We start from the raw sequence: 10,835 nt of genomic DNA, 5'->3' as shown, positions 1-10,835 counted from the left end.
GATGGATAAATGGTTTTATAGTAAACTGGGAGTTGATGCCAGGGTAAAGAAAAAGGCTTGACTCTCTCATCTGAGAGAGTCAAGCCTCTCGCTGTTGCGTATGTCACAATCCATACGCAACAGCGTATGGATTGTGACAGAAAGAACGTGATCCAAAATACAAAATGACATTCTTGTGAAAAGTTCCAGAGTCCATGGGGAGCCTGGAGAATCTAAAGGAGTCTATCCAGATGGTTTTAGGTATCTGATCGCTTACTCCCGCTAATCACACATGCTTAAAAGCAATAGAAAACCTGTTCAGGAAAGAATTGAAAGATGCATTTTATTCTTCCATCCGGTGCTCATGCCACTCCAGGCATCTGCCCATGTGACCTATATCACATACCGTCTTCATATTTACATGTCTACTTACAGATTGAATTTAGTGTTTTGACAAAGGAGATGGAAGCTGGAATTAAACCAACAACCTTCCAAACTGACAGAAAGCTACTTGTCTTTCCTAAGACATAGAGGGAGTTAATTGCTTGCTATGGAGGAAGGAAAAGATAAATAATTAACGTGTGTTTAAGTAACACCAAGAGATGGAGGAATCTGGTTTCAAACTACATTATTTGTCAGGGAATATTTCTGTTATGCAAAGTTTCTGGCAGAGTTTAACAAAGAAACTAAAAGAACAACTTACAGGAAATCACATGGCAAAATGATCAGCAGAGTAATGGACAGAAACTACGAACAATGAAGCCAGAGAGCTATATAATTAGCACAAAGAAGCCAAACTGAGACTCAAAACAAATCAAGGAGTAAAATAACACTCATCTAAGAAAGCTAAATCCAAATGTACAAAGAACAGAAATAGATACAGGAACTACAATAGAAAAGGAGTCAACAAGCAGGGCAAGATCTTGTCAGCAATAACAAATACAACAGCCGATGAATATGGCAAGACCTAAATAATACAAATATGCAAAGAGTTGACTAAATTATTATAAAACTAAGCGAAATGGGGTAGCACGATCAGTTCTTAAGATATCACATTTATAATGCTTGAACACATGGCTTATTGGAACAGGGAATTTCTGGAATATCCCAATGGAAGGAGACCCAGAATTTACAAGAGGTTTAGGGTGATTTAGTCCAATAGAGTCGGTTCGATTGGGGACCAAAGTTGCAACATTTGTTACATTTTCAGCTGCTGTGGTTTGCTGTGACTTTCACGTTGCCCTGTGTCAAATGGCCCACATTTTTTAAAAATCTCATCCCATCCCCATTTGCCTGTGACAGCGCTGCGCCAAGAACCACTGAAGGAAATGAGTTAGAATAAAGCGGACTGGCATTAATGTTCCCTTAATGTCCTTCGAGTCCTGACAAGGCCCTGGGTCTCCCTAGGAGAAGCTTCCTGAAGGGAGAAATGTGTGTCTCTTCCACAACTCAAATTATAAATCCATAAGGTTGATGAAGTTGGTACCAAACACAGCTCTTCTTCCTGACTGTCCCAGCATTTACTGTGTAGACATGAGCAAAATCTTGTAAGGGCAAACACTTTGGACAAAAAACATATTTGCCTTCTAAGCTATTCTTAAACAAAGTACGAGTTTCATCGTATGAAATCCTTCAGATACTCTGCACACTGCAAACTAAAGTAAAAAAAGTTGACAAAGTTAACATCCTAGACTCTGTGTGGGATTAAGCGGTTCTGTCAAGGAATAATCACAGCATCACATGTCATCGTGATTTTTTTTTTTTTAGTTGCAGAAGTCTTCCTAATCCGTAAATCTGCTGTAAAGATTACACATATTCAATCTTAAAGGAAACTTTTTCTTAATCTTTCACAAATCCTTGCAAATCACGGATCCGGCATGTCTCACGTTCCATTACTTAAAATATCTCCCTTTACCACAATAAACGCATTTGGGAGAATAAAACTGTGCTGCCAGCTGGATTTTATAAGCTTTCACATTTAATCCTTTGGTTTTATTTCTTTCAGACACAAAATACACTAATGTTTCTAATGACCTTAAGATAGAGAGGGTCCTGAACACGCACTTATGTAACTATAGAGATTTAAATCAGCTTTGACAGTTAAATTTGTAAGCAAAAGTACTAAAAGAAATATTAAAAATATACTTGTATGAAAATATGGTCAAATGCTAAACTTCTGTACCAAAAGAAATGGAATAGGTTTAATTTGAGTGCAGAGCTTAGAGTAGTATTTTTTTTAGTCTTCATGACGGATCTGTCTTTGAGTGTAAAAAAAATGTCCGCTGCCCTGTAGGAGATGTTAATAAAGTTTGAGGCTCTCCATCGATTGTCTGCCCATTGTCTGTCGATACAGTGGTCGATACAGAGTCAATGTCCAATGTCAGACACTTGGTCAATGTGTTGCCTTATTGCTTTTCTTATAGCCCAGACTGATTTTTAATCACTCAAACGAAAGAACTCAATCATTTTTTGGTCATTACAAAAGAATCTCGTAATTAGGACCAATTAGTAGGATGGCATATCGCATGGATCTGAAACGCTACAAAAAAAGGATTTTTTTTAAAAAGATGGGTTCTGTCAACAAGTTATGTGTAGCCAGTGTCTTATCTACAGCAGATAGGATCTTATTTCTGTATGAATACAGATAGACTGTTGGATAGTACAAGCAGCACTAAGACAAACATGGAGTTTAAGCTTTACTTACAGTCACAAAAATGTTAATTTGGTTCATGAAAACACTATTTAATTAACCCCTGCGACCAGGGGTGAAAGTAGTTTTAAATTCTTGGGGGTACTATGACAAAAAAAAACAAAAAAAAACAAAAAAAAAATATATATATATATATATATATATATATATATATATATTTGTGTGCTTTGGAGTTTCTGTGCTGATGAATTTTTTTGCGAAACAATAAAAGCTGGGTAGCTCTTGAATTGCTACAAAATAAAGCTGTATTTTCTTCAGTCCACTGGGTGCAATGTTGACACCTTGAGATGCCATGAGACCTAAATCCTGAACATCATGGAATGGAGTGCATCCCAGTTTTCCATGTCTACCATATAACCAATCATTTTAGCTTTAAAGTGGTTCTATTGATCCTGTGTCCAGACAGAGGGATAATCAGTAGCCCAGCATCATGACCTGTTTGTTCTGAAGATCCTGAAGCTTCCACTTCTCTTCCTAACATGGTGCCTCCTCACCCTGACTCTCATACTGATAGGAGGAACCACAGAGCTCTGTTAGGTTAAAGCTCATCTTCTGAAGTTGGAATATTTTTCCTCCAACATGTTCCAGAGGAATCACCTCAAACCAGATGTTGGACTGGATTTTATTTCAGTGTCATTTGTGAATGTTAGAGCCTCATTTTCAACAGTGGAGCTATAAAGGTTGAAAAAGGTTATTATTTTGGAGAAAGTTTCATCAACATCAATATTTCCACTACATAAAAGGCAAAAAAAATTGTTTGATAAAGGACAAGCCTCTCAGACTCTGAGCCTGTCAGCATCAAACTATTCTTTTATATTAGACAATTAATTTAATTTCACACAATTATCACGGTACAAGCCATTTGTTTGTTATATACTTAATGAAACATATTTACCGTGTTTGATGTTTGAATTAATTACCACAAAGAACGAGGTAATTAGTCCAAGTTTATCGTTTATTGAACGTTCAGAAACTACAGCGGCTGTGATGCACCACAGCAAAGACAAACAAAACAACCTGAACAGGTGATCAACTCTAAAACACCTTTTTACTCTGTCTTTGTCACTTAAGCACAGCCGTTGCCATGGCAATGTAATCTCTGGCCGACCAGAGATTACATTAAAAACACAACATTCAGTCCGTTACAATATTAGGTTTGCAGGCTTGATATTTATTTTGCGATCATTAATAAGCCTCCCTGAACACAGCGGTGGTTGATTAGTTAATTTTAAACTCCTGCTCTGCTAGTTATTTTGGTAATGGAACCGAAACGCACAGAATTGCTCAACACCTTGTAGAAACAATAATCACAGATTATTATTATTGTTGGGTCATTAATTTGAACACGTTTTGTTGATTTTTTTGTTGTTGTTCTTTAATAAAGTTATGAACATTTTGATAAGGAGTCAGAGGAGGACATGCTGGTCTCAGCGTTCTGGCGGCGTTCAGTTTGTCACCTAATGTCGAGATCGACTCAAAACCTTCTGCGATCGACATGTTGCGCCCAGTGGCGCAAAAAGTGGGTGTGCAGGGTATGCAACGCATAGGGGCGCAGCACCAGAGGGGGCGCCAAAACCCCGTCTGGAGGGGGCGGCGCGCCGATGATTGTTTTCCCATACACTTCGGCGTGTGTAACGCTCCTTCACCTCGCGCACATAACGAGGTAAATGTAGCGAGTTTTACCCTTCACGATACGTGAAGGGTGTTTGATGTTTGAATTAACATCCTTCCCTCGGGAGGTTGGGTGGTGGGGGGCGCCGATCTATGTTTTCGCATCCACCTGAATAATGTGTAGTTGCGCCACTGGTTGCGCCCCTGCTCTACAAAACATGAACAGTTCAGAAACAATGTGAAATGAGAAAAAAAGCTATTTATTAACTAATTAAGTCTGTTTTAGATCGTTCTTGAAAAACTAATCAGTCACGGCTGCACAGTGAACCCATTGATTTTTTTTTACAGCTGACAGCTGCTCCTCTCTTGAGGGTACTGCGTACCCCCTCTAAATCTTTTAGGGGTACGCAGTACCCTGCCGTACCCCTTTACTTTCACCCCTGCCTGCGACTTGAAAGAAAGGTTACTTACATTTTCTTTTTTTCCCTTTGTTTTTGTGACATTTTCTCGTTTCAGATCATTAAAGAAATGTTAAAAAAATGAAACACAGACAATCTGACCAAATACAAAAAGCAGCTTTAAAGCAATAACTTCAACATCATTTCTTTATTAAGAGATAAAAAGCTTCACAAAGCTACGTGAATATTTCTCTCTTAAGTCAACTTTTCTTCTTTGCTGAAGAAGAAACGTTTAAAGTCATGCCACATCATCTCATGAGGATATAACTCAAGACTTTGACTAGACTCAAACTCTTATTTTGTTTTTCTTTTTTAGCCATTAAAAGGTGAGATTGCAGTGTATCTGGATCGTCATCCTGCAGCATAATTCAAAACTATCAACCGTGCTAAACGATCAGAGTAATGTACAAAACGTACATTTGTGTTTTAGAAACGTGCTAAACGTGTCCCACATAACTACATTCAGAGTATTTTGTTCTTCTGGCTGCTGCCTCCATAACAGAAAATCATCAAAATAACAACAAAAAGTGAAAACGACTGTGAAACCTGAAGCAGGTTGACACAGTGCAATGCGATATTGGTGCTGGTGGGCCACGGCCACCTTGCTGAGCTTCAAGGTATTGAGTTCTGATGAGCCATCTCCTCCCTGTGCATATTATATGAGAGCTGTGGGAATCTAAATGCAACAATATTGACACTGTGCAATTAGGGAGGGGTCATTAGGTCTGGTGCTTTTATACAGGAGCTGCATGACAGGAATGCCGCCTTTCTGGGAATCAGGGCCGTGTCTACATTTGTTTGTTTTTTTTTGTTTTTGACAGGGGCACAAACTGTACAAGGGCAGCACGCTAAAATTACAGTTTCAACTAAATGCACTGCAGTTTTAAATTACATTTAAAAATGGGTCAAAAGTTGAATGACAAACTATTTAACCAAACAAAACACATGGATCTGCTCAGTAAGCGGAAACTATACAGTAGATTTGTTTGTTGCAGTGGATTAGGGAGCTAAATGATTAGCTTGTTTAGCTTAGCATAGCTTAACTGTATACAACTCTATTTTTAATGCCGCTATGCTAACTCTATGCAGCTAATCAGCTTAAAAGTCAAAATTATTGAACCGTTATAGACTACAAATTGCAAACAACTGTTTAAATACCCCTCTTGCCACTTCATGAAGAGATTTTTGTTGCCCTGTAATCTGAGGCTGATTTTCCCTATTATTACTAAACATCATCAACCTGCCATCAACGGAGAGATGGGAATTAGCCACTTGGCTAGAATCTCATGTATTTACATGTAAATGTAAGTTGATATGTGATGTCTCATTACTTAATTTTCTTTTTTTTTAAATAATCAACAATGGCCGTTGCTAAAGAAAAAAAGGAGCATTTCTATCATCGACCATCAGTGTGGGCAAAACACTAATCTATGTCCGATATGAGTATTTGAAACATGACTGATGGACAATTTACTGACTTTTTAATCTTTCTGATTTTATTTTGTTTCTTTTCGTCTGGATTTAATTGGTGATTCTGTGCATTTCGTTACTTATTCTTACAATGAAACTATGAAGCGTAGAAATTGTTTATGTGTAACAGATATGTAAATTTAGGCCCTTTCACCTTTTTTGATTCATGCAACACTTGTGAACTATTTTTACTTGACTTTGTTTTGAATTTCTTTTGATTTATAGTTTATAGTTGTTGATTGACTGCAACAACAATTATTATTATTATTATTATTATTATTATTATTATGTGTATGAGTGAGTGTTTTAAATTGAATAAACACACTAAAACTAACAAACTGGTTGAGATTTCTAGTGGGGGTGGCCAATCAGATTTCAGGGGTACCCGGCGACGCCCCTGCCGGGAAGATGAACTGGGACGTAAAGAACAATCAAATAAACAGCGCCATCGTTCCCCGCCCCCAACATGAGGCTCACACCCTCTCCTGAACCTCATCTTAATTAGAGCGGGGTGACAGCAGGAGGAGAGCTGGTTAATGAAACAGAAGGGGCACCCTGGAAAAAGGGTCCTCTAAAGCCTGCAGTCACCGGGTTCCCTGACCCCCGGATCAGGTCCTCATCCTCTCGGCAACGCTCAAGCCACCGAAACCACAACCGGCAGAGGTGTGAAGAGTGGCAGAAGCTTTTCAAATGACTTAATTGGATTTTTCTCAGAAAATAAGTGACTCTTCATAGAGAGTCGCCGCACAATGCAGAATTAGCTTGCGTGTGCTGAGCGTGGCTGCTGTCGTCAGGAGGAGCCATGCCTGAGAGGCTGTTTGCTCGTCTAGAATGACCGGCACATCTGCTTTCAGGCCAGCTGAAATTAGCTCTGGACTTTGGCTGGGTCATTCTATTGGGTACTGGGCTGCCTCCAAAAGGAATTTTTCTGATTTAACTGGCTGCTTACTGCATGTGGGGTTTGAAATTTAAATCTAGCAATGATGTAAAATTCAACTTAGCCGCATGTTGCAGTTCAAAATATGAAGACTGGTGGGATTCGCTGTTGTTGTTTCTGATAAAAGATTTTCTCCTTCACACAGACTAAATATCTAAGTTTTCTATGCAAGGAAGTCATATTGGATTTTGATGTTGAAGTTGGTGAGAAACTTGAATTTCACCAACAAGAAATGTGACCTGCAGGGACTTTTTCACTTGCTTTTGTCCAACTGCACACTTTGAATTCAACTTCTGAGTAAAGGAACGACCAAGAAGTAACAAGTTTTCTTTTATGACCTTCATAGAAAAAAAAAAAAAGATGACTGAGAAAAAAAACAAACAAAAAACTGCATAAGACTGACACTGCACATCACTCTGAATCTACTATTACCTCAGTGAAGCTTGGTGGTGGCAGCAGCATGCTATGGGGATAGCTAGGACAAGAAAGCTGGTCAGAATAGTTGGAAAGTCAGATGAAGCAGAATACACCAGAATCTTCTGCAGCTAGGGTGTTCAAAGCAGATACAGGGGGCCATTTGCGGCCCCTGGAACGATTTAGTGACGCCCCCATCAAGAATTCAGGAATAAAAAAAAAAAATTAGATTAGTACCAAACTACAATTCCTAAATTAACATCTACTTATAAATTAATTATGCTTTCCAAGTTTTCTGGTTTCCTTTATATGTTCATGGTAAATAGGACCAAGTCTACAACTTGCGCGCACACAACTTGACTAAGTATTTTAAAATAAAGACTACCCTACGTCCCGTTTTTATATAAAAAAATAAATAAGTAAAAAGTTTTTCAACCCCAAAACCAAAAGCAAACGTGAATTAATTAATTAGAATAGTTCATGATTACTTTAGTTGTTGATTAGGTGAAAAAAAAAAAAATCACATTTTGGTGACTTTAGTTTCTAAAAATGATGTTTTTTTGACCCATGAATACTTTTGGTCCATGTGACAAAAGGTTTGGACACCTTCACTCTAAATAGACTTGATAGAGGCTGAACATGACTTTAAACTGTGGCAGAGGTTCACCTGTCAGCATAAGAACAGCTTCAGAAATACAGTTTGGAAAAACATTTGAAATAAAAAATAAATAAAAAAATCTGAAAAATGTTTTTTTTTATCCAATTCTAATAACATCCAGGTTTTTAAGCAATTTTTTCAATTTTTTTTCTATTTAGCCTTTATATCCATAGCTGTTTTGGTCAAAAGCTCGTACTTTCAAATAAAACTGAATTCTGCACTGAACCTGCATATCCTCCCAAAAAGAAAAACATACAAAACATCAGCATGTCATAGTTGTACCTGCATGTTTTTACAGCCACACAGAAACAAAAGTCTGTTCTGCATGTATAGCCTGCCCATCGGGTGGCACATGTGCGCTGCCTAACATAACATTTAAACACACACAAAAATAACTAGACGCTGCGTCTCCTTGAAACAACCCACTTGTCACTGTTTATAAAAGTTTCAATTTAGAGACAACACGAGTAAAAATAAATAAATCTGTTGCACAAAGACATCCATTCTCCTCTGGGAAATTGAAAAATTTGTAATCGACAAAGCCGGCTGAAGCTTACATTGTGAAATAGATGCTTTCAGAAACCACGCAATCCATCCCCGAGACGAGGATCGCGTAATATACTGGGAACTGATAAAGGTTGTCGATAACAAGGGGCCCCTGTTCAGGTTGCCGAGCGCAACACGGTGGCTTAGTGCCGGCAGGGGAAACATTAAGGCAAAATTGCATCCGTAAAACAAGTCTTCACTGGAGCACCTCATCAGGACGGAAGGTGAAACGGCTTTTATGGCACCCAGATTGCGTGTCATATCCAATTTACACACTGTCGCTTGCCCCTAACTCCTGCAGATTTATTCGGCCTAATCAAAGCCTCAGGTGCTTTTTTTTGTTTGTTTCTTGCAATCGCACCTCTTCACACCTTCACCCTAAACTTCAGCTTAGGTTTCGGGGGATTTCAGAGAGACACAGGGCGAGAGAGAAAAGGTATGGAAGGCAGGAATCCTAATTGTTCGCTAAGGAGACGTTTTGTTCTGTTGTGTGGGGCTCACAGCATTTTCTTTATGTCCTCGCTGAAAGGTCCAGTGTGCGATTGTGGGAGTGGATGCTAACAGGTCTCGGATCAGTAGTTCTGAAAGGAGCGGCTGGTAACTGTTGCGTTTCTGCTGGTCTCTTGATTGGCTGTGCTCGGCCGGCGGAAAGGAAGGGCTATTTTGGATTTGTGAATGGAGGGCATGTTGGGTAATCTCTGTGCGCCAGTCACAAGGTACGGGTGGAAAATGTGGAAAGCGACGCGGCGCCTGTAGTCAGAACCCGACTTTGTCACGGAAAGATATTCAAACTTTTGTTTTTGTCTTTCAGTGTTTTGTACATCTAGAGACTGATTTGTATCCATTAGAAAGTAGAAAGAGCAACGGTGGAAGTTTACTAATTTTCTGATGCCATTAAACTTTAAACTTTGGCTGTGTGCTGACAAGGTCAATCGGTTGAGGTTATTTATGTAGCACGTTTCAGTAACAATGCAGTTCAAAGTGCTTTAAATCATGAAAACACATAAAATAAAAACATGTAGTCAACAATGGAGAAACTAGTAACAAACATTACATTTTGACGAGAAAATCATTGATGCACATCAAATATGCTGGTCAATATTCCAATGATTATGGGTCGAAAGCGACTATAAAGTCTTGATTTAAAGGAACTTCGTATTCTGGTCATTTGTTCCAGATCCACTATTCAAAGGAAAATGCTCAGAAATGTGAAAGGAAAAAAAAGCTTCATATACCCATAGCTTGAACTGTGGTTGAGTCAACACTGTGTCCTGCTATGTAAGAAAGAACATTAGATGCCGCTGGATTAGCACAATTATCATTTGATCAATTTAGGACTGTGACCAGACCTGATTGGGGCGTTGCCAGTGGTTACTTCAGAGGCATTAATAGGAGCTGCGTCGGCTCCGGGGACTTCCACGATCAATGGAGGACCTGCTGGCTGTGATCGCCTCTGTTCAACTCGGATAATGGCAGACAGCTTTGGTCTCTGTGGGAGTATTATCATGCGTAGATAATAGCAGGACTGTTTTAAGTAGTAGTTTATTGTGTCTTGCACAGGGACCCTTTGAACCTTTCTACAATTATTCCTGGACTTAAAAAAAAAATCAAAAAAATCAACTCAACAGTGCAACCTTCAGAAGTCACTTTATTATTAATTAGATGTTCAGTTCTGTATTGTTTTTTTTCCTGTCCTTGGTTTGTCTCATGATGTCCAAAAATGTCATTTGGTGATTCTCAGTTGGTGACCCGGTATGCGTGTGTGTGCGTGTGTGCGCGTTTTTTGTAATACCTAGCGGGGATGATCTTCCTGAGACATACAGCATTGTGGGAACCCACTGCCTGGTCCCCACAAGGGGAAACTGTTTTTGGGTCAGGGGTTAGATTTAGGACTAAGGTGTGAATTGAGTTTTGGTTAGGGTTAGGTTTGAGAATTTTCACTCTCGAGGTAACGTCAATGGAAAGCCTCCACAAAGATAGCCACACAAACATGTGTGTGTGTGTGTGTGTGCGTGCGCGCGCGGGTGTGCAAATAGTCTTTTGTCCCTTGTA

This window comes from Poecilia reticulata, chromosome 19 (assembly GCF_904066995.2).
Source record: "Poecilia reticulata chromosome 19, P_reticulata-male-v2, whole genome shotgun sequence".
Classification (NCBI taxonomy): Eukaryota; Metazoa; Chordata; class Actinopteri; order Cyprinodontiformes; family Poeciliidae; genus Poecilia; species Poecilia reticulata.
The sequence above is the reverse complement of the archived record's forward strand: the minus strand, read 5'-3'. Positions refer to the sequence as shown.